The sequence below is a fragment of the Pinus tabuliformis genome, chromosome Q (assembly GCF_031772625.1).
Source record: "Pinus tabuliformis cultivar Carrire ecotype Pingquan chromosome Q, CPIR1, whole genome shotgun sequence".
NCBI classification, from domain to species: Eukaryota; Viridiplantae; Streptophyta; class Pinopsida; order Pinales; family Pinaceae; genus Pinus; species Pinus tabuliformis.
In genome coordinates, this window is record NC_142296.1 from 678,781,605 (window position 1) to 678,807,536 (window position 25,932).

Genomic DNA, 25,932 nt, shown 5'->3' on the forward strand with positions numbered 1-25,932 from the left:
ATATATAACCTAGGGGAGTTTCTTGGGGTGATAACATTGGCGCCGTTGTCGAGGAGAGGAGAATTGAAGCTCAGCTTCCCTGGGAGAATGACACAGTTCCAGATTTTGATGATAGACAAGGTCTGGGCACATTTCTAGTTGTAATCATCTATCTGGCGACTCCACTGGAGGAAGGCCAACCTTTGGCAACTCCACATTGAAGTTATGGCTCAGTGTGTGAGACATACTGGAAGAAATCCTCAGAAATTGCTAGCTGAATCAGTGCCTGACCCTGAGAGGACTGTTAAATAGAAGAAAGCATCACAGAAAGGGGCATCAGGATCAGGTAAGCCTAAGAAATCTCATTCATCTCTAAAAGATACAGTTATAGCTGAAGATATATAGTTTGAAGATTTAGAGCCCAACACTGTTAATAAGGAAATTCCTTCAGAGATTAGTACAGCCCCTTGTTCAGTTAGTTCCCCTTTGAATCTCAGTCCAAGGAAAGCTTCCCATACAATCCAAAACATCCCTTTGTCTCTGCCATCCATCACATTACTTCCTACCATTCAATCTGCTAGTATTCTTCCACATATCCCAATCATGGCAGGCCAGCAAGCACCCACGAAGATAGAAAGAATTGTTGCTGCTAGATATGGACCTTTAGTCTTGCCTGTTCCTTTAAATCCTATGCCTGTGGGAGAATATCAGAAATATATGCCTAAGTTCACTGGCACAGATGGAATAACAGCAGAAGAACACTTTGAAGCTTTTTATAGTTATGCTGATAATTTAGATATAAGTGAAAATGATGTGTGGATGAGAGTTTTTGTCCAGAGCCTTGATAGAGAAGCTAGGAAGTGGTTCAGAGAACTAGCCCCTAGATCTATTGTTGATATTGAAGCCTTAGATGATGCATTTTTGAAGCACTGGGGAGATAAAAAGGACTTGCTGTATTATCATACAGAGTTTGGTAATCTGAAGAGGGAAAATGGAGAATCATTACCTGATTTAAAAAAAAGATTAAATTGTATGTATAGTAAGATACCAACTGAGGTAAAGCCTACTCCCACCTCTACCAAACTCACTTATGCCAATGCTTTTGACTCTGATTTCTGCCTATTATTGAGAGAAAGGAGATGTGCTACACTGTTAGACATGCATGATGCAGCTCTAGAAGTAGAGTCTAATATCATGGATGTAGAGAAGCTCAAAAGTCAAGATGATAGAAGGAGGTAGAGAGGTCAAAATTCCACTTCTTTTGCTTCATCTTCAGAGCCTAAATTGGAAAAAATGACTAAGATGATAGAGTCATTGGCTGCTGAAATTTCTAAGCTAAAGGTTGAGAAAAATTCAGGAAAAACAAGGCAGTAGAACACATTTGCTCCAAGAAACCCAAATCCTTTCAGAAGAGAAAATGAGTAGTTACAAATAATGCAGAGGGGTGAAGAATCAAAAGAAGAATAGAAGGTTAAAGCTCCTTTTCAAAATGTAGTCATGGAGGAGGAACAATTTGAAGATGAGGATGAAATTCACTGCATGGAAGATAAAGGTAGTGTTGCATTCTTGACATTGGCTGCGTATGAGGAATCATTGCTACAAGAACAAGACAGTCACGAGTGGGACAGAGGAGCTGTTCTGTAGATTGGTGAACAACAGAGATACAATCTGAGGTCAAATGCAAAAAATGTCAAGGAGAATCCTGCCCAAAGAGCTACTGTTCAAAAAGAGTCACAGAATATCAGGCAGAGAAGACCAGCAGCTAATCCAGTCATCCTCAAAGCTCCAGTTCAAGAGGTAAAAGGTTCTGATAAGTTATCTTCTCCTTTCAACTTTGAGTCAAAAGTTCAGAAATTGAAAATATCTGTGCCTCTGGTAGAGCTGGTGAAGAGTGAAGTATTTAGAAAGCCCATCCTTGAAGATCTTGAGCTGGAAACCACACAAACCTCCACTGACTCTGTCAATTTGCAAGATGACAAGCCTTCCATTGTGCTTAGTCCCATGATTGAGCCTGCTGATAATAATTCTCCATCTTTTTATGTTTCATTGACCATTCATGACAAAATCCTCCACAATTGCCTGCTAGACACGGGGGCCAGCCACAATTTGATGCCTAAAGCTATCATGGAAGAGTTAGGCCTTGACATCACTAGACCTTATCATGAATTGTTTTCTTTTGATTCAAGAAAGGTGAAATGTCTCGGATTAATCAAAGATCTAGCCATTACCCTAACTCAGCTGCCCATGAAGAGTATGATGATGGATATTGTGGTAGCAGATGTTCCTCCTAAGTTTGGTATGTTGTTGTCCAGAGGATGGATTAAGAGACTAGGTGGTACATTACAGAATGATCTATATTATGCCACTGTCCCAGTGTTTGGAGGAGAAAGAAGGAGATTGTATAGAGAAGCACAATTGGCATACATCATCAGTGATGAGAAGAATCCTACAAATCATCCCATATATGCAGTGGACATTGATTTTGGAGCATGTATTCTCCAAATATAAGAATCTCAGAAGGCCTCAATGCAGATCAGGAAACCAATAGTTCAGGCCGAGGAAGAGAAAGGAGGTCGAGTTTGGGAGATGTTCTTTGATAGAGCATGTTCCAGGGAGACTGCAGGAGCAGGGGTGGTGCTAGCATCTCCAAAACAAGAAAGCATTCAACTATATTTTAAGCTGGTATTTCAAGTCACAAATAACATAGCAGAATATGAAGCTATGCTATTGGGCCTTAATGCAGCAAAATACAGAGGAATCAAGAAGCTGAAAGTGTTTGGAGATGCTGATTTGATCATTCAACAAGGAAATAAATCATTTCAAGCAAAGCACCCAAGGCTGAAGGCATAGAGAGATGAGGTATGGAGAATTAGAAATTCTTTTGATTATTTTTGTATTTCTTATATTCCTAGAGCCCAAAATCAGTTTGTTGATTCCCTTGTTGTTTCTGCTAGTGTATTTGTCCCTCCAATGCCTCCCAGACTAGTTTATGAAGTCCAAATGAAGTACAGACCATCCTTGCCTGACAATGTCCAACATGGAAATTTTTTGATGATAATGATGAGCTAAATAGGTTTCTACAGGTCATTGTTGAGTTTTCTGAAATGCAAATTGATCAAGAAAATGTAGCCTTGGAAGAAAACCCCAGGTCCCAGTTTAGAAATAAAATTGGCAAAAACAACATTATCCAGCTCCCTAGTAATCATATTCCTAGGGGTCTAATTCCTCTTGAAGGACTGTTTGACCAAAATGATGTGCCTTACAAGGATGCCCAAAAAGAACATCAATCTATAGTCTGTAAGCATGATATAGGAAGTCGAGGTCATCCTAGATACATAAATCTGTCCACTCATCTATCTGCTGATCAAAGTGCTGAATATTGCAAATTAATGAGGCAATTTTCTGATGTGTTTGCCTGGGAGTATAGTGATCTAAAAATGTATGATAAGAACATAATCCAGCATAAAATCCCTTTGGAGAAAAACACTATTCCATTCAAATAGAAGCTGACACCAATAAATCCTATGCTTCTTCCTCTAATTGAGAAAGAAATTAAAAAATTGTTGGCTGCCAAGATTATAGTTCCTCTTAGATATTCAAAATGGATAGCCAACCTAGTAGTGGTGAGCAAGAAAAGTGGAGAAATCAGACTGTGTGTTGATTTCCGAAACTTAAACAAATACTCTAAGAAAGACAACTATCCTCTACCAAAGATGGAGCATTTGCTGCAAAAGGTCTTAGGAGCCAAAGTAATGTCTTTTTTGGATGGTTTTTCAGGCTTTAATAAGATTGATGTGCATCCAGATGATCAAGAGAACACTGCATTTACCACTCCTTGGGGAATTTTTATGTATGCTAAGATGCCTTTTGGACTGATGAATGTTGGAGCTACCTTTCAGAGACCTATGGATATAGCATTTGTAGGAGAGAAGGATAAATTTGTCCTTATCTACCTTGATGATATAATAGTATACTCTAGAAGCCATCAAAATCATTTGCAACATTTGGAAAAAGTGTTTCTGAAGTGCAAAAGGTTTTGAATTTCAGTCAATCCTAAAAAATCACAATTTGCTTTAGAAGAAGGCAAGCTGTTGGGACATATTGTCTCTGTTGCAGGTGTCTGAATTGATCCAGAAAGAGTAAAAGCAATACAGACTTTGTCTGTCCCAAGATCAAAGAAATATATTCAGTCCTTTCTGGGCAAAATTAACTTTGTAATGAGGTTTATCTCAAATTTTGCTGAATATGTGAAGTACATTACCTCCATGTTGAAGAAAGGGGCAGAAATCAAATGGACTGATATAGCAAGAAAATCATTTGAGTCTATTAAAAAAGCTATTATGGAGGCTCCCACTTTAATAAGTCCAGATTACAGCAAGGAGTTCCATATATTCTCATTTGCCTATGAAGATACCATTACAACAGCTTTATTGCAAGCAGATGAAGAAGGTTCAAAATGTCCAGTAGCATTTTTCAGCAAGAACTTGAGGGATGCTGAACTGAGGTATGATATTATTGAAAAAAAAGCATATGCTCTTATTAAATCCTTGAAAGCTTTCAGATTTTATATCTTGCATTCAAAGATAATTGCATATGTACCCTCTGCTGCAATAAAAGATGTCTTAACACAACCTGATGTTGATGGAAGAAGGGCAAAATGGATTGCAAAGATGATAGAATTTAATATAGAACTAAAGCCCACTAATCTAATCAGAGGCCAGGGTCTTTCCAAGTTATTAGCTGAAGAGAACTGTAGATCTTTAGGTATTGATTCCCTATGCACAATTGCAGAAATTGGTCAGACAGATAAAGAAGAGAAAGCAGCTGAAACAGACAGAGAGCAGTTAATGGCAGAAAATATAGCTTCTTGTGATTGGTATTCTGCAATAATTAATTTCTTGCTGAAGCTAAAGATCCCTTCAGGATTTACTCAAAGTCAATCTAGGACTATAAATCTTAGAGCAGCTAAATATTGCATTAATCAAAATCTGCTCTATTGGAGGGATCCATCTGGAGTGTTTTTAAGGTGTCTGGACAAAGAACAGTAAATAGAAGTTATGCGGCAATTTCATTCTAGTATGTGTGGGGGACATCACTATTGGAAGACTACAGCCCATAAAATTCTCAGAGCTGGGTACTATTGGCCCACTTTATTTTCTGATGTATTTTCTTTTGTTAAATCTTGTGACAGGTGCCAAAGATTTGAAGGAAAGCAGCAGTTGAAGTCCTTGCCCTTAAAACCAATACATGCAACAGGTTATTTTCAGTAGTGGGGCTTGGATTTCATTGGAGAAATCAATCTGCATTCCAGTGGCTAGCACAAATGGATATTAGTAGCCACTGATTATTTCACCAAGTGGATTGAAGCAATCCCTACAAGGAAGGTTGATCATAATGTGGTCATGAAGTTTTTGACAGAGAATATCTTCAGCAGATTTAGTTGTCCACATAAACTAGACGCAGATAATGCAGCAGCCTTCAGGGAAAAAGAATTGGTGGATATGTGTGATTCAATGGGTATTAAACTGGTTCATTCCACCTCATATTATCCATAAGGAAATGGTCTGGTAGAATCCTCTAATAAAATCCTGATAAGGATAATTAAGAAGTTGTTAAAGGACAATAAAAAGAATTGGGATTCCAATCTCAAGTATGCACTGTGGGCTGACAGAGTGACCATTAAGAAATCGACATACAATTCTCCTTTCAAGCTGGTATATGGTACTAAATTGTTTTCCCAATTCAATTAACTCTCCTTGTGGCTAAATTTCTTCAAGAAGAGCAGAATGAAGAAGAAGAAATGGCAAAGAGGATCACTGATTTAGCAGAGGTACACCAGATTAGAGAATAGCTGGTTGAAAAGGTTGTAGCACATCAAAAAAAGGTCAAGGAAGCCTTTGACAAGAAGGCAAAAATAGATAATGTTTAGGTTGGTGATTTCATTTTGAAATGAGATGCATTAATAGAAAAGAAAGGCAATCGTGGGAAGTTTGATGATTTTTGGATAGGCCCTTTTATTATTTCACAAATTCAAGGGAACAACACCTTCATACTGAAAAGTATGGAAGGAGAAGCAGTTTTTGATGGCCCAGTTAATGGGCAGTTTTTGAAAGTTTATGTTGTTTAAGGTCCTTGGCCTTAAAGGTTGTAAATATTTGTTTTTATCAGTTTATTGTAAGCAAAGAAGACTCAATGCCCAATGGAGCACTAGGAATTTTGGCTAATTTGTTTTCATCAGGAAGGCATTGATCTGCAGGTTCTTGAGACCTCACAGGGAGGATCTCATCCCCAGAAGGAGCCAGTGTTAGCTCTGCTATGAACTTATGCATTTGGAGAACCAAATTACTACTGTGGCAGTGTTGTTTCATGCCTAAGAAGCTCGTGGCAGTTCATTTGATCTTTCCCCCTTCATTTGCTTTATACCCTTATAACTCCCGCTACCTCCATTCCCTCCTCCCCTTCCGTTCTCCTTATTCACCCCTTAACCCGTTATTCCTATTTCCTCTATAATCCTTCATAAACCCTTGTATAAGTCCTTTTCCTTCAGACCCCGGGCGCAAAGATAACCCATGAGACTGTGGTCATATAGCCCTCGGTGCTAAGGTCTTAACCGTTTTTAGCTGCGTGCATATGAAAAAGTGTTATTGTCGTGGCTGTCCCTGTCACGTCAATCCAAAACATGTGCTTTTAAACCTGGGCCATCCAATCCTCCACCTCATGATCCAATGACATACACTGCTCCCGCCCTACAAACCTACACGTATGATAGCCCATGGGGAAAGTGGTTTCCCCACTGTCCCACCCACCACATGTCGCTATTATACTAGATCACTCCTCCGCATACAAAAACCACCTATCCCTTGTGAGTGGTGCGGGGAAACCACTTACCACCCACATGTACGGCCCTTGCTCATTAACCTTCGCTCACCTTTGCCGCTCGATAGCCATCGAATCTGCCCGAATACGATCCAACAGCCCACGTGTCTCCATTCACATTACCTCCTGATGGCCTCTATAATCTAATCTCCACCATTCATTTGCAAGATCCGACGACTGTCGTTTGTTCTCGTCCCGCTCATGCAACATCCATATTGTTCTCATGCCTCTGACCTATATCCTTCACCCGAAGGATGAATGGGATGATCTACCTGCTCTCTACATAGTTAAAGCTTCAACTACTGCATCCAACGTAGTGTACACTCGAAGTATGAGAAGGATAGCCTTAAGCAGATAAACAAAGTTATTAGTTATGGAGCTTCTATCAGTTGGTACTCCGTCTGCTCAGAGAAGGACAAAAGAATATCTAAAAAGGCCAATTTTTTTCATTAAAGCACACAATTTGCAGCAGAGACCCATATCTGATGGTAAATGTGGTTGGTGGTCAGTTATGACCCCTCCACGCATAGCATAGTAGAGTGATTTTGTAAACAAACCCCATATATACCCACAAATAAGATGTAATGAGGGTTGATGAATGTTATTTTGTTGTGAAGTTCAACTTCTGGAGACTGTAACTAGTGTGATACCTGCAGCTTCTGGTCTTCATTTTCAGCTAATGCAAGCTTCTTTTGCTGTTAATTTCTCACTTTCCACTTCTTCCTCTTTGTTCCAGGCTGTGCCTGTTATGCATTTTTTCATGTGCTCTTGATGTTGAGCATTAGAGGGGCTGTTATCCCACCTCTTTGTTAGAATCTAGTATGTTTCATTGAATATGTATGCAGGTTTCTATTATCTTAGTGCCAGAGAGCTGTCATCTTGTCTAAGCATTAGGAAATAGATTTACAGACCTTTAAACTAGTTGTAGCTGGCCATCATAGAATCCTGTGCATCTGCTGGTGTGATCAGTATTCTCCATCATCACATTTTCCTTAAATTGTGAGTAATTAGTGGTCTAAATCCTTGTAGTCTGGGGGTGTTCACCCATGCCTGGGGTTAAGCATAGTAGAAGTGGTTATCTGGCTTGAATATGCATCATTCCTTCCATTCATCCACCATTTTCTAACATTTTTGTTGAGTTTGTAATGTTCCCGAGCATCTCTGATATACAACCTAGGAGAGTTTCTTGGGGTGATAACAGGACCTTTCAAGATACTTGAGAAAATTCGTGAGAATCCTTTTCGCCTTGATTTACCATCTTACACGCACATCTACTCAGTCGTTAATGTAGACGGCTTGAGACTATTTGAACCTTCATTAATTGAAGATCCCGAAGAGCAGAGTTAATTTCCTTCTATTGATGATCTATTACCTGAATATCTCAATGAATTGCAGGAAGATACAGTTTTGGACAGGAAGGTGAAGACGATGCGCCATAGAGATGTTGAGTACCTCAGGATTGGATTCAAGGGTTCAAATCCAAGCAATGCAAAATGGATAGATATTAGACAAGTGAGACAGCCATACCGTCACTTAGTCAATGCTTGAAAACCAACTTTTGGTGGTCCAAAAGCTTTTTCAGTGGGAAGGTTGTGATCCGAATTAGATCCTCAAACACCCTTAAAGGTTTCTTGAACTCTGTAGAACTCATACCAAAGCTTAAAACTGCTAAGGATGTCGACCTTATTAGAAATAACCTCTAAACAATGGCAATTTGTGGTCAACATGAAGCAACGAGGACCGTCGGTCAAACTGCGCAGACCATTGGCCCATGGTAACCGTGTGCTGGTGCAAACTGGCAAAACGGGAAGTCAGATCCAAAAACAGAGGCAGTTTTTGATACGCGTATCGTAGGGCATCCCCCTCAGTGAAGGAAAGCCCCGAGTGCTTGGTCACAAGGAAAAGCATAAAACCATACAAAAATCGTTGATTCCGTTAGAAGGTGTGCCCCGTGCTAAAGCCGATAGGATATCGGAAGGCCCTCAAGCAATAAGCGGGTTCGATTGAGTCCCGCCCAATTCCATACAACAGGTGACATGCGTCCAGCAGATGAGAGAGAAAACCACTCTCATCACGCAGGTAAAGGTCATGCTACTTACCCACGCGATATGGACGAAGACCGTAGGATCTGAACGCCCTAAATCAATGGTGGAGAAGCAATCCGATGGGTGACCAGATTTGACAAGGAAATAAGCTGAGGTGGATAATATTTGAGATCCAACATGACTGATGAGTTGGTGGAGGAATCAGTTTCACGGGCAATCTTGGAGAAACAGAAATAACGACCATTCAAAGAGAACTGACACTCAGTTCATGAGGAAACAGGTGGCCACCTCTCTGTGAAGCGTTACAATGATGATGACGTAGAGCAGGGGAATTCCACTAGACAGAGGTAGGATATCCAGAGAGCTGAGAAGCAGAAACGAACAGACAGGGAAAGCAGAAAAAGAGAGCAAAGAGGTAGAAGAAAAAATGGAAGAGAACATAGAAGTCGAGCTGACCTACAGAGAAAAGGAAACATCAAGTAGACAGAGACAGAGAGAGTACGAGGGTCTGTGAACTCCAGAAAAAGCTTGAGAGGTTCAAGCAACTCCTTTGTGTATACCTGTCAGGTATTGAGTACCAAATTGGACTCATACCACTGAGACCATTTGAGGTCGAGATTCAGTAAGGGGAGTCTGTGTACTTTAGAGACTTGGGGAATCCAAGTATAGTCCTACTGATCATTATCTGTTAAGTGAGATAGAATTTGAGCTCATTGTTGTAAAACTCTGCTCTTTAAGACCCAATAGAAAGGTCATCATTGAAGGCTAGAAGAGGAGACGTAGCCCAGGAGGATTGGGTGAGAACTCCTTATTAACTTTGTTGTGTTTATGTGTTTTCATATTGTGTTCTCTTATTGTTTCAGTGTCTGTGTATTTCACAATCTTATCGATTTGTTGCATAAGATAACATAAGAACACCCGAGCACTTGAGTTTGTAATACCTTCATTAATTAACTAAGACCATTCCCAAGTGATTTTAGATCAATGGACATCATCAGAAACCTTTGTCAATACTTATTGTAAATTTTTTTGCGAATGCATCATTAGAGGAGTTATCACATAGCTATCAGATCATTTTTTCACTCCAGTGTAGAAGATGATATTTGAGCAGGATCCACCTTTCATGTCCAAGGTAGCAATGCAGGCACTAATCAACATAGCGATAGATATGCCTCACCATCTGGAACCTTCATAGGGATGTACAGTGTGGAGAAGCCTCCACATGTTTTGCAGAAGGTTTTCATGGACAAGCTCATCATGCAAGAAGTGTCATACCACATCTCGACAGGAGTGTCAACTAGGCTACACCTAAAGAAGAAGGAACCTTGGACCACTCTTCCATTGCGTATCAGGTTGTACGAGATAGGAAACTCAAACATCTGAATGCCAAAATAGAGGAGATCAAGAAATATCCTTTCGACGTCCAAAGCTTCAATCCATATGACTCGCATTGTATTGTGAGAGATCACTGCGCGAGAGTATAGATTCAGTGGATCCACGAGGTGTGTCATTTGGTGGAGGAAGACTCATGGAGATATTGTTATAGCTTCTTCAGGCCCAATGAACTAGTCAACATCATTGTAGAATGGTTAGCTAAGAAGCATGAAGCAACAACAACAGCATCAGAGGTAGACATACTGGCGTGTGACAAAGGCAAGAGAAAGATTGTCGACAATGCAGAAGTAGAACAAAGGTTCAAGTTTAGAGAATACCCACTTATGAAGAAATCATCTTTGGAAATAGAGGCGAAGAGGCAACAACGCGACAAGAGGACCACGTAGAGGCAGAGAGAAAAACAAAGAATGGAGGAAAAAGTAAAGGAGTCACATGAGTTGAAGGAGCAACTCCGAAAGGAATAGGAGCTATGCAGACAGGAGAAAGAAGCACAACAAGAACATGTATAGCAGGGGGCACAACATGTACAAACAAATGAAATTGCTCCTGTATAGGTAGTAGAATCATCCAAATAACTGACACAAAGCAAACAGGGTGAGAAGTCATAGGATCAGGACTTTGCTGAAGAGATTGAACAGGCACTTGAGTAGATGTATACGGATATGGAGTAGCAAGAGTTAGAGAAAGAAATCGACCTCATGCCTTACCATCAAGAGTTTGACGCACCAGCTTCATTGAATCCAGAAGTAGAGCAAAGTCCCAAGTGACTAAGGATACACTGAGATCCTTGGTGACAATCCAAAAGGAGAGATGCAAAACATATCATTCAACGATTCGCAACATAAGGTTGTGTAATCACGCAGAGTGTCTACTCTCAATGATCACACCTCTCCTACACAGTTTGAGGAATGAGTGATCATGTCTGATGTGCCCAAGCATCCAATGGAATTGTCTGATGCTACCAGAGCATATGCCGAAGCCACTAGCTCAAGTGTTTCCTTCTTGAAAGAAGAGAACGAGCAAATGGCTACAGAGTTCCAAACAACCAAGTAGGGAGGACAACTGGTTACAACATCTGTCTGAGCAGAATTGAAGAAGGGGATATTGGATGAAGTATTGTCCCTTGAGATAGTCATGCGGGCTTTGTATTCCAAGTTTCATACTGTGCATAAGTCAGTTGTCCATCTCAACAGTTGGCAGCAATGATGTGCTAGGAGAGCACATATCTTGTCAAACATGCATACTATTGTTCACTACACTAAAACATGGGAATGAGATACAAGGGAGCCCATTTACAATTGCTGAAGATGATGAAGCCTAGAGCGGTTGAGCTGAAGGCACGCATCCCGAGTCAGATCTAGAAATATGAAGATCTCCCACAACTCATCACTAGTTTGCACGCTTCCCATGCATGGGTATTCAAGAGTATGGATGTTGTTGTCCAAACACATTTGATCCCATCAATTGGGACACACATCGAGGTAAAGACAAAGGCATAAGTCTGACTAGAGATTGACTCATACTTTGATGAGTTGGTGTGCATAGCCACTAGTGTAGACTTGGTGATCAGTGCAGACACCATGCATCAATATGTCACTAGTTTGACTGCACTCAAGACAATGATGCACATGTTATTAGACGAGTTAGACAGAGGATCTAGAGCAGTGTACCAGGATGCAACATAGGCAATATTTCATTTCAAGAAAGATATCACCACAGAGTACACGGACACCATCACGGAATACCGAGCATGGCATTAGTTCGCTACTATCAACCATCGTGAGGATGTTGAAGAGTTGGTCTTCCCAAAGTTGTCTAAGTCATAGTGATGTCTTGCATGGCTTGCTCAATCCTATTTTGTCTCACATGGGTACATGTGCAGATTGAATGTAATGTCTTTCCAAGCGGAAGTTCAAGTGTCAACAGTTGAATGTAACAGTCATAGAGTAGTTGAAGATTCATGAAGGTAGGTGAACAGTCACAAAGGGGAATGTCAAGGGTCACCCCACCCTTTTCTATATATACTCCCTCATAACTCATTTTATATGCTTTTGGTCAGCCAAGCTTCTGATAGTAGTATCCTAGAGAAAGCTTGGAGAGTATTGTAACCAGCCTTGGCTTCTCCAGAGTGCAAAGCTAGTACATTTCTTTGGAGGAGCAGGTGACAGTGACTGTAACATTCCGCTGTTGGGACTAGTGGTTAGTCATGGTTGTACTGTATGATTGGAAATTTCAATTCTTAATATAACAAAGCCATCATGTTTCATGCATATGTTGTTATTGTATTTTAGTTATCTTGGTTACTCTAATGATATATGTATCTGTTTTCTTACGCATGCATGTATGGACTCTTTCTGTATAATTATGTGTGAATCTTACTGAGATGTGTTATTGGTTTAACCATCACGCTGGACTGCTATCTTACATTCTTTCCAATTTGTGATGCATCTTCGCTCGTGTGTTCCCTTCCAATCCGTGTGGTTCCACAGGTTTCCAAGGGGTGCACTCACCTCACTTTCTGTGTATCAAAACCATTCATACACCATCCTTGTCTTGTTGTTCCTGTCACACCCTTGCTACCAATGAGGACATCTTAGTTGCCTCTGTGTACAACCGTGGTCAAGGTGATATCGTACGACCCACTGCTGGGACTCCTACACCAAATGGTCTGAGGTCTGGTTGGGCTTCTTACTGGGAAGATCCCCTGCCATGTTGGTGGGTTGAGCACTATCAATAGGATGTCAGACCAAAGATGTGTTTGCATAGGTAGCCAACTAGGATCACACTAAAGAGGATCATTGATACACTACTTCAAATAAGGAGCATTTAAACTAGCCATTCATGGAATGAAGGGTTAACTAATAGTAATTCGTTTCAAGGTTCCAATGTTAACGCCAAGAGGAGTGCCCAAAGCATTAATATGTGTCCACTTATATATTAGTTATTGGAAACTACATTGGGACCATTATTACCACTATCGTTGGCACTAGATGTGCTAGTATAATGTGGTTGAGAGATTTTTAAATATAAGGAAGAAGTATATGACTTTGAATAGCTAGAATATAAAGGAAAAATATGGCAATGAACCTATTGTCACTGCTACAACACCCTCCAAAATTTCACTGCATTCAAATTTGAAGCCTACTTTACTGTTGTTTTTAATGTTGCCTTGGTTGCCAAGTGTCATTTCATGCCAATCTATATGTTTCAAGTATTCTTGAGTGTTCTGGAGTGTAGTCACATTTATTAGAACATCTTTGGTGTATTTCTTGGTCGTAACATCTTAGTTGTTGTAAAATGACACCTTTTGGTCGCACTCGCACACACTTTGTCTATTATAATTGGGGAATGCATGTAAAGTGGAATTTTGGTGTATATTTATCCCTATTCAAGATTTGCTAAGTTTCCTTGATGAGTTGGTATGCGTTGCACATGGTTTTACGTATAAACTCATCATGTTCACCCCTTTTCCAATCTTCATGACTTACAAAAATATTTGGTTTCAAAGAAAACCCATTGTGGAAAAGAGTGCATGAGCACACTATGAAGCCTCAATCAGGAATTATTCTATGTTCAAAAGTATGCCATGCACCCTCCAAGGGTGAAACGCACATTGCTTAAGCCCTATCCCCTTCCTTACTTTGAACTACGCCCTCATAGAAACCAATTCTTCCTTTGAGCACACTCCTTCAACTTGAATAAGTGTGCCGTCCTTGAGAAGGTGAGCAAACCCTAAAGGACTTAAGATAAACCCTTCAGCCTTCCACAATATTCCATGTGCCCTCTTAACACTTTGAGTGCATGAACGCACTCTGAAAGCACAAAGCTTCTTCCTTCAACCTGAGTTGTGCCATGCACCCTCCTAGGCCTCTTGAGTGCATGAGAACACCTCGAAGGCCTGAATTCCCCATCATTCAACATTCATGAGCATGAAATGTTCTCTCCTTCTCTACATTAAGTGCACAGTGCACTTGGGAAGCCTGAAGCATCCCTCTTCGTCCTTCGTACTTGTGCCATGCACCCTACCTTGACTTGCTCTATTTCTTGAGAACATGAGCGCATGCAAAAGGCTTGAATCCTATGGCTCTGATCCTTTTAGCCTTTTGAAGTGCATCCTTTGGTCCATAATCTCTCATTGTCCCTTTTAGGTAGACTGATAAGGCATGAACAAAAAATATACATAAAACATGGTATAACTGGAGATTTTCGAGCTAATGGTTGCTTGTTATGAGTGATTACAGACATAGATATTTAAAGAATAACATGGCAAGTGCACACAAGCAAGATCAGGAAAAGATAAAAAACAAAGGAAGCATTGAAAGGATAAAGAACACATTGAAATCTTTATTATCAATACATCTTGAAGACTCCATTAGATCAAAGACCCTTTGGAGGGTGAATGCATCAATGATCGAAGCTACATGAAGAATTAAGACACGAATGGAAGCCATGTAACCACTGAATAAAGTCCATGTCATCAGTCATTAATAGTCCCCAGTCATCAAATATAGTGACATGTCACATTTTCATCACATAATGGTATTGAAGCTATGATGTAGTGTTGTAATCATTATAAAGACAAATAAGTGGAAGTCTAGGAGTCATGTATGGACAAAAGAGTCATGGAAGTCCAAAAGGGATGTAATACCAAGAGTCATCTGTAATTTCAAAAGTCATTTGGAAGTTCAAAGGTTGTAGAAATCCAAAGGTGATTAGGAGTTGGAAAGTCAAGAGTCATGGGGATGTGAAAGGCCATGCCTCAAGTTATAAAAGGATTCTCATTTCCAATGTAAAGGAACTTTAACCTTCACTTCTTCCATAAGGTATTAGAAAGAAAAAGTTAGTACTTTTCAGGAGCAATAAGTGGCTCTAACACTCTAGTATTGGACCTAGTGATGTTTATTGTATTTATGTATCTTGGGACTTTTGCTTAATATCAAAGCCTTCTAGGCCAACACACTTTCACACATGGATTTTGGATGTTTCTAAGACTATTTTTCGAATTTTTATGGTTCATGTTTTCTTTCACCTGTACTGAAGTAATTTAACTATTTCAGTGGCTTTGGTGCTCAACTTATTGGAAATGTGTTGTAATGTTTATAATGATCGTCGCATCCATGTGAACTATTTCACCCGATGTTAAACAAATCTTTCTTATTCATGTGTGCTTCCATTAGGGTAGTACTATTACTTCTCTCTTTGAGGCTCACTTTAGTTTCCCCCTTGTAGTAAGAGAACCTTGATACATCTGCAATTGAAAATTCAGAAGGCATAGTCACTTACTCATCCAAAAGGATTTGCACCTTTATCATGCTAATAGCTAAAGCTAAGGCATATCTTTAAGTAAATGGTAGTTAGGATGTATTCCATATAAGACTCCTACACCAAATTGTGTGAGGTATAATTGGGACCTTATATCGAGGAGATCCCCTATATGTTGGTGGTATCCAGAAACATCTATATTCTAGCACTAGAAGGAAGGGAGATATTTTTGTGTGGCTGACAACTCCACACACCCTAACCAGTCATATTCTAGACAAGGTAGCAACATTCTGAGCATAATTCCAACTCCTCTTCCCAAAGTTGGACGGTCTTCTTAACCTAGCCTGGAGTTGATATACAAATTTATATACGAACAAATATGATCATTTTGACCTATAACCCATCGGTTCGGTAACAAAATCAGTTTACTTCCATTTGTACAAAATCTACTACATTACCTGAAAAAGAAAGAAACAAATCGTACCATTATATTAGTTTTTACCCTGGGAAATTTGGTTTTTTCCACTCTTGAAGACTTATTAAAATCCTCATAAGATATATTGTAGAAATATCCACTTCCACCCATTAACGAAGGGCATAAGGATGGCATTGTTATTTTTTATGTCATTTTTTATGATTTAAATGATGGAGGATAGGGCTCCTCATGTTATCAAAAAGGGTGGAAGAAAGAGATGAAGACATGGCTGACTATGGCTTTGATTGGATGGCCCAAGGGCCTCTCACTCTTCTACGTAATCTCCATAATATGCCGAAACATCTGTAAAATTTGTTATTGAAGTTTCATCCAGGAATGAAGACAAAGGAAAAATATGACATTGACAATTTCTATACGAATCTAAGTATATTGGATGTAAGGTATGATGATGTTGCTTGCAAACTTTTCCTTTATACATTAGAAGGTAGACAAACAACATGACACCATAATATGACTGCCAATTTAGTCTAGAGTTGGAGGGAGTTTCAAAAGTTATTTTTGGAAAAAAAAATTGATGACAATACTCTTTCCATGTTTTTGAAAGAGATAAGAAACAATAATATGGGAGAAAAGGAGAAAGTGAAAGACTTTAATAAAACATTCAATCATATATTGAACAAGTTTCTCCCAGTCACATAACCACATGATTTGATTACTATTGTTTAATACACAATTGCCTTACCCACTAAAATTTCCTCACTCATTAAAGGAGATAGAAAGGAGCACTAGCATAAAAATTTGGAGAAGTGATCGTTGTCAAGAATCTTACATGCTATTATAGTTATTACTGATGCCGACGAATCAAAAGAATCTAAGGAAACTAGTAGGAATTCTTAGCCTTATTCAAGTAAGGTTAAACAAAGGAATCATTAGATATTGAAAGCTTGACCTTAACAATGAATGCACTTACCAATGAAATTTAAAAATTGAAGAGAACATCATGCGATAGTTCTACTAACAGCAAACCTCTGAAATCCTTCATGTTTCGGAGGAATAGTAATAATAACAGAAACAATCATCTTACCAAGTTTGTCTAGAGTTCTAATGTTTTGTTGGATATATAAAGTATGGGTGTGGACAACTATTGCTATTTCTATCGAGAATATCATTCAAAAAAGGTATGCCCAAAGTAGAACAATAACATGAATTCTCTAGCCACACACATTATGGATTCCTTATTAGAAAATGATCAGGTGGAACAAACAGAAGAAATATAAGAATCTACAATGACTGAAGAAAATATGGGAATTGGACATGCAGTAAATCCATTAGAATGTATCCTTAACACTGATAAGAAGAGTGTTGAAGAACCACCACCAAGTGAAGCCCCTCCTTAGAAGGAAAATTGTTGATATAGTTTGAGGAGAAAAGGGCCTATTTTTGAATAGGAGGTGATGAGACAAAACTTGAAGGAACAATTTTGAAGGAGGATCTCACCATCGATCAACCTTTCATAGAATGAATAGAGTAATTCTTGAAATACAAACATGTTGGGCACGAGATCCCCCAGGGGCAGTTTGGGACTAAAGCCCATATTTTGGTCAAATTTTGTAATCCAAGTGTAAAGACTATGCATTTTGTGGTCACAGAGTGCGTAGGTGTTAAATAGTCATAAGGTTGTCCACCCTTATTTTGGAAATGTAATGTCGACTGTAAAAGATCTACCCATCGTCCGCGGACCATGGGATTGTATAAATAGAGATAAGCTCTGAGTAGTTTAGGAATCAATCAAGTAATGAAGATATGATGTATGAGAGATAGCTCTGAAGTAGAAGTCTAAGTCTTGGGTCGTAGCATAGGTAGAGGCTCTATAGCTGAGTGCGCGAACCCTTGTAGTTGAGTGCGTAGGGCGGGTCAAGTCTGTACTTATCCAGAATTATCAATAAAGAGAAGTATTCTACAAATTCTGCGTCTTTCTTTCCTGTTTATGCATCTTTTTATGTTGGGTATGCATTTCATTTATAATGCTTATATCATGCGCGAATATATGTAATTGTGTTGGTTAAGTGAACACAAGTAAGAACATCTATTTACGCGAAGCTAACTAATATCTATTAATAATATAAGTAAGACACCTAGCTTAGTTTGGGAGATAGCCCAGCTTGCTGCCCTAGTAGTGAGAAAGTACCTCAGCCCCAGGTTAGGGCTATGCAAAAGCCAATTGTACCCTTTCGCAAAGGTACAAAAGGGTGGAACAGAGTGCTAAGCAACCTGCGTGAAGGCAGGTATAGATGGAATAAACCAAAATCACATCCATCTCAAGAGTGTGGAAACTTGGTTCCAACATTCCCCCATATTGCTTCGAGTGAGGCTTCAATCCACGTTCTTCGGGCTGATGCCAAAAGGGCCAGTAGTGTAGGGATTTGTCTGGCTAACAAACGTTCAAACTAGGTCAAGGCCCCTCAAGCCAATAAATGGTTCCATTGCTAGGATCTGTAATGTGCATAAGAGATGTGTGATTTCATATCACTGGAATCCAACTAAGAAAGAAATAGAAGGCTGGTTGGATAGAAGGATTCATGAGTTCGTTGCATATGAGAACAGAAACCTGTGACTGTCAAAACAACAGTGGTTGGACTTATACCTATATATGGAGATCCACCAAATCTTTTTCCCCTCCTTTCCTATTGAGCGATACGAATGGATCACGAAGCTCGCAGATAGCCAAGGAAGGTGGAAACTTGATGGTCCTATTGTGTGGACCCCAGAGCTAGTGCGAAGGTTGGAAGCAACGGAGGATAAGATCACATGCGTTGTCGATCATTGGCTCAATCGCATAATAGGAGGATTTGTTACTGAATTCGCGGTCGACACCTCAGTTAGCTATAGCAAGGCAGAGCGATGCTTTTTCAAACGACCGTGAGGTAAGTAGGTTAAGTCTCTGAATACTTGGATTAAAATGTTGTTGTGCAAAAAACGTGTTACGCAGTTACCTTGATTTTTGGGACTACGCAAAGCACAAAAAGTTACAGAAATGAAGGAAATAAGGGTGTGGAGTATAGTCCCTTGATTTCACCTCTGAGAAGGGAGGAAGAAGGGATAATGAAGGTCTCTCCGCAAAGTGCTATTTAGTTGATAAGACAAGGATTCCCGCGAATACCACCTCCACCCACACCACCTCCGACCTCACCTCCATCACCTCCACCTCCACTGCGATTCAGTATGGCGAATACAGTGAAGCTTCCTTTGTTTAAAGTCTTGGGAAATGTGGACCTGGACCAACTCTGGTTCATTGTAAGGGCTATATGGGAAACTTAAGGTGTTACAGATGATCAAATAGAGAAAGCAACATTGGTTAGCACTCTGTAGGATCACGTGCTAACCTGGTATATTAAGTTCTCTAATGATAACTTGAATGTTGGAGTAGCAAATATCAAGGCAACACTAAACAAGGAATTTAGCAGGCCTAAATCTAAGGCACAATCGATTGCGAGATTCAAAGAGATCACGATGTGACCAGGTGAGACACCTTGGGAATTGGATCAAATATTGAAGTGTCAAATCCATGAAGCCAATATGAATTTGACAAATGGACAACATCACGAGTGGTTTGTAGCTTCGCTACTACCCCACTTAAGGAGCGCGCTGTCACAACAAAAGATAAAAAGTCAAGCAGAGGCCTTGGAGATTGCCATGAGACTACATGAGACTCCGATGCAAGATCCTAATCTAGGAATTCAATAGATCCACGTGGAGCTATAGAATTTGTGCCTTGAAATGCAAAGTCTGAAGCAGGACATGACAACTCGACCAAAGGTACACAAGGAGGTATGGTGCTTGAAATGCAAGAGTCAGAGTCATAACGAAGACAATTGCTCAGTCTTTGCAAATTACCTTGCAGGAGGAGGACCGATGCCTTTAAGGCCGGAAGCTTAAGAAGGACCTAGTGCGGCGCCTGCTTTATGGTGCGCTATTTGTCATGTAGCCAAAAAACATGCCATAGATAATTGCCACTTGTTATAGAAGTATGTGAAAACACCACAACAGTTGTTCTGCAACTTTTGTAGGTTGTTAGGACATGATGAGCATGCTTGCAGGAGCTATAAATTGATGATGGATAGAACTCCTGCCTACAAGGTTCAGGCCGAAATGCGGCCCCTTGACATGAATGCAGGGATGGCGTGGATAGTATTTCAGGGGCATGGATGAGGCTGAGGTGGAGGAGGACCTGGTAGAGGTCACAGACAGTTGATTTTCTACAATTGTGGAGGATAAGGATGCTATGCTCGTGATTGCACTAATCCAACACATCCGTCGTGAAAGTATTGCACCCTGTTTGATCATGAAATAGAAGATTTTCCTATGCTGATAGCTAGGATATGAGAAAAAGTGGTGATACCACCTCCCCCGACTCAGAACCTGCAGATTATGAGGTCTGAGTCGTGCAAGGAAGATTCAAACGTAAACATAGTGCTCCGGAGTGGAATCGCAATGGGAGATGACAGGGGGAAACAACTAGAAGATAATATATGGGTTCGTAAAGCCTTGACAAAAGAGGCTGACATTGATTTGGAGCACACTCATGAAGCATTCTTGGAAGCTAATAAAAGCTTCACTGAGGCCTCCACTTCAGGGAGCAAAGATAAACCGGAGCCATAAATGGACCCCTCTATGCTCACAATTTTTCATGAAATTTTTATGAAGTTACTGCACAACAGTAAGGCTCTGAAAGGGCTACAAGAACTTATCAATAGATGTGTTGGCACTACGCCAATAGAACCGCGTTTAGTCTGAAAGATTGGTATGCATAAGACAATGACGAGGCGTGAAGTGAGACTCATCGCACAGATCGAAGAATATGAAATGGATCAAGTAATTATGGATTTGGGGTCAGATGTGAATGATCTACCGAATTAGATATGGAAGTGAATGGGGAGACCTGCACTGCAATGGTCTCAGATTCAACTAAGGATGGCGAATCAGTAAAAAATCATACCCATGGGGCGGCTATAGGGAGTGAATGTGGATATTGAGGGAGCGAGCACGATGGCAGATTTTCAAGTAATAGAGATTGTTGATGATAGCAATCCCTACCCTGTGCTCTTGGGAATTGACTGGGCTACTGATATGAATAGGGTAATCAATCTAAAGAAGAGAAAAATGATCTTTGAGAAGAAATCACTACACGTAATAATACCCCTCGATCCTGCTGGAGGATCACACTATGCGGAAATAGTCCGCGATTATGAGAGTGATGATGATTTGGACTATATCAATAAGGTAACAACATGAAACCAAGACTGGGTTAATCCCACTGCGGATGGATGGATTACATGGGAGTGTGAGAGCTCCTGCACTTCAGATTCTGATGAAGAAATAGAATGCTAGAAGAATCGGTTACACGAAGTAACTATGCTAAATTGCAACATGATGACCCAGTCACTATGCTATGTTTCGTTAGAGGTAATAAATCTACCTATTTATGATGGTCTAATGAGTTAGATACCTTCTTGGATGCATTTGAAAGGGAGGTGCTAGAAAAGCAACGCTTCTAGGCCTTGGATTGGACATTGCATGCTACGCCCGCAAGATGGTGGGGTACGCACAAGGGAAGTTTCGATGATTGGTGTGAATGTAGGAGGATAATGCGAGCATGATTTGGGAAGCCTAAGATGTGATTGACAGACAAGTACAATGGGTAGAATGATCCACGCATGCATATGGCCAAATGGACGCAGACCTATGGAGAAAAGCCACAACTTGAGTGGGTTCTCCTATTCTCTCATAATGTGGATGTTATCCCAATAAATTGGTATATAGAAACAAAGATCTACCATGGGACAGGTGAATGGGATATCCTACATGAATGATTCATGATGACATTTAGTTTTGAAAATGTGTTTGACAATATTGATGAAGCGCTACAAGAGTTGAAAGCAACAATCTTTAGGTTATCGCAAGATCCTTTAGACCTGATGTAGCTTGAATGGGCTACTCAGCTGAGTCTCATGTGTGAATGTTATAATGTAACGATCAAAGAGGAAGAGGAGGATCCACAAAATATTAACATTCCAAAGACAGAAGGCCACCACGAGGTTCAGGGACCACAGATTGAGAACCCTGATATAACTATGTCGGTGAGAACTAAACATGTGAACATTAGTGCAAAGGTAGAACCTAAATTTGCAAAGATTGGATACTACTGGGATGACATGACAGTGGATAAGGTCGCTCAATTATTTTGCGAATATTAGGTCTTATTATTACGGATTTGAAAGGGATAATTTGAGATCTAGGAATGATCAAGATCACGTTAAAGCCTGACGCGAATCCAGTTAAGCAGAGTCCTTACCGCCTAAATTAGAAATACAAGGAGAAGGTCCGCTTAGAGCTGAATAAGATGCTAGCGACCGACATCATTCATCTTGTGGACGAGTCTGATTGGGTAAGCCCAATGGTGGTGCAAGAGAAGAAGTAGAAGGATGAGATAAGGATATGTGTCGATCTCAAAGAAATATATGACACTTTTGTGCATGATCGTCTCCCAACTCCATTCAAAGATGAAGAGTTGGATAATGTAGGCGGCCAGGAAACATACTCCTTCACTGATTGGTTCTCTGGGTACCACCAAATCAAAATCATGCCAGAGGATAGGAGTAAGAAAACCTTCACGATTGAATGGGGTTGTTTTCAATGCACTGTAATGTTGTTTGGGTTGAAGGATGCACCTGGTATATTTTCATGCATGGTTGTCGCGACATTCAAGGAATTCATTCATAAGTTCGTGGAGGTCTATTTTGATGACTGGACTATATTTGGGCTAGTTAAGTGCCATGTAGCGAGATTGTGCTTGATGCTAGATACCTGTCAAAGATACCAGATCGTGCTCAACCTCAAGAAGTGTGTGTTTTTCATTCCTTTTGTGAACCTATTGGGGCATGTGGTTTGAAGACAAGGGCTTATGGTAGACCCCGTGAAGATCGCAGTAATTCTGAACTTGGAACCACCAAGGAGTGTGAAACAGTTGCACAGTACTCTGGGACATATGGGATAATACAAAAAGTTTATCAAAGGCTATGCCTAGATCACCACGCTGATAGAAAAATTGTTGAAGAAGTATGTCTCATTCTATTGGAGTAATGACTGTAAGTAAAGCCTAGATATATTGAAATAAAAGATGGTTACCACACCGATTCTAGTCTTCCTGAACTAGAAGAAAGAGTTTCATGTACATGTTGACACGCCATGTATAGTGTTGGGGGTAGTACTAACACAGAATGGTGGAGAAGGCTTGAACCACCCTATCGCATTCGCAAGCCGCAGATTATCCAAAGAGGAGAAGAACTATTCCACCATTGAGCCTGAGGGGCTAGCTATGGTGTATGTGCTCCAGAAGTATCGACACTACTTTCTAGGAGGTCACTTTAAGATGTATATAGATCACATCGCACTAAAGTACCTAGTCAATAAGGCTGTTTTGGGGGGGGCAAATTTGCAGATAGGTCTTATTATTCCAAGAGTATGATTTTCAAGTGGTTGTGAAGCCTGGACGATCGAACGTGGGACCAGACCATCTCCCCTGCATCGAAATAGGGGAGGAACCTCCTAACCTGGTAGAAGGATTTCCTAACACACAGCTATTTCCTATGTGCATTGTATATGGACATTCTGAGGATATAATACACTTCCTAATAACAGGAAGTGTGCCGGAAGGATACTCTGTCCAACAAAAGAAGGAATTAGTGGTCCGTGCCGCAGATTTCTCTGTCATTGCTGGCCATCTATACAAGATGGGGATTAATGAGATATTTTGAAAATATGTACCTGAGTTTGAACGAAGTAGCATCCTTGCGGACGCTCATGGGGGAATTGTGGGAGGACATTATGTAGGGATAGAAAATGTGAAGAATATTCTATGCATTGGGTTGTGGTGGCCAACCCTTCATCAGGATTCAAAAGCATATTGCAAGGCGTCTGATGTATGTCAGTCAATAGGCAAGCCATCACAGAGGGATGAAATTCCTTTGAATCTGCAAATGACATTGCAACATTTCGAGAAATGGGAAATCGATTTTGTAGGACCCATTCATCCACAAGGAAAGATAGGGGCGAGGTATAGTATCGCTGCGATGGAGTACTTGACTTGTTGGGCATAAGCACAACCGATGAAGGATTGCATGAGTGCAACTACCACAGAGATTCTAGTTGAGCATGTATTAACGCGATTCGGATCCCAAGAATCTTGATGAGTGATTGGGGTATGCACTTCCTGAATGAGATGATCATCGCACTAACAGAGGAATTTCAGGTGTATCACCAAAAGGGCACACCTTATCACCCACAGGCTAATGACATAGTGGAGGCATTCAACAAAGTTTTTGAAAATGCGCTGACTAAGGTTTTCAATGCTCAATGAAGTGATTGGGACCTACACATACTTGCATTGCTATGGGCTTATCGGACAGTGTGCAAGAAGTTAACGGGACAGACACCCTTGAGGCTGGTATACGGGTTTGAAGTAGTGATGCATATGGAATACATTGTTTCTAGTTTGTGCATAGCAGCACTCACATGTATGAGGGATTGCAGAGCCCTGGAAGAGAGGCTCGCGCAGTTGGATGAGCTTGAAGAAAAAATATTTTTGGCTAGATTTCACTAGCAGGTCCAAAAACAACGTGAAAAGGCGTGGCTTGACCGACATATTAAGTTGTACACCTTTAAGGTGAATGACTTGGTGGTATTGTATGACAGTAAGTTTGATAAATTTCCAGGGAAATTTAGAATGCATTGGCTAGGGCCCTATGTTATTAAGAATATTATCGATGGTGGTGTGGTCCAGTTGGTTAATTTGAATGGAGATCCCTTCCCAGGAAAGGTGAATGGTAGTTGATTGAAGCCATACATAGGTGGCCGACCATCTGACTATGAGACAGAAGCATAGTCTTAGCACTCCAGGCAGCAGAAAAGAGGTGTGGGACTATAAACTACACTACCCGGTGGTGAGCTCCAGTATTGCAGCAATAATGCTGCAACTCCTGGGGCTTCCTTCTTTACTTTTATCAACCCAGTAGTTTGTAACAAACTTGGAAGCGACGGTACTGTATGCACAAGTACTAGCTCTTACTACAGGCTACCACTTGATCAGCTGGCACAAATTCGCTAGGAGCTTAAGCAAACTTCTATGAATTCTCAGAAGAAGATTTTAACTGTGATGAAAGAAATCTAACTCGAAAGAGGCTATTCTACTTGCAGAAAGAGAAGGAAAACTGAAATGTAACGGAAACCCTAGCAAACCCTAATCTACCCACTAACCCTATTGTTGCAAGAAAAGAGATCAAAACTGATGAAATGAGTGCCATTGACTACTGAAAATGTAAATTGCATTTATTCAAGCTACTTCTAAAAGTAAATGAGAAGGAAACATCTTTTTGTACTTTTGAGTGTTTTTATGTGAAATTATTATGCTTGTGATTTATTTGGCTATGATTGTGCAGATTTTTGGTGGCAAAGGACGATGGAGTTGGCTTTTTTAGAGGTGGAGGAAGGTGTCGAGAGGTCTTACGAAGCCCCTAGTAGCCTTCTGGAGACTTCCATTGCAATTAGACTTCGAAAAATCACTCACAGGAAATTCTACAGGAGGCTGCAGGGGATCTACACGAGGAGGCCAAGAGCTATTTTTGGAGTTTTGAAAGTGGAAAAAGGATTGGAAAAGGGAACTGAAGGTTGGATGAAGGTGTTAAGGTGTCTAGAATTTGTCAAAGAAGATCAAGGATGAATGTGATGGTTGGATTTGTTCAAATGGTAAGAAAATAACTTTATGGAAAAATGCAGAAATTAGGGCAGATTGGCGAAATGTTGCAAATGAGCTGGGAAATCTATGAGGAGTGAGCTAGTGCTGGTTGTTGCATGGATGGATGGTGAGCTAGAAGGTCCTGCAAT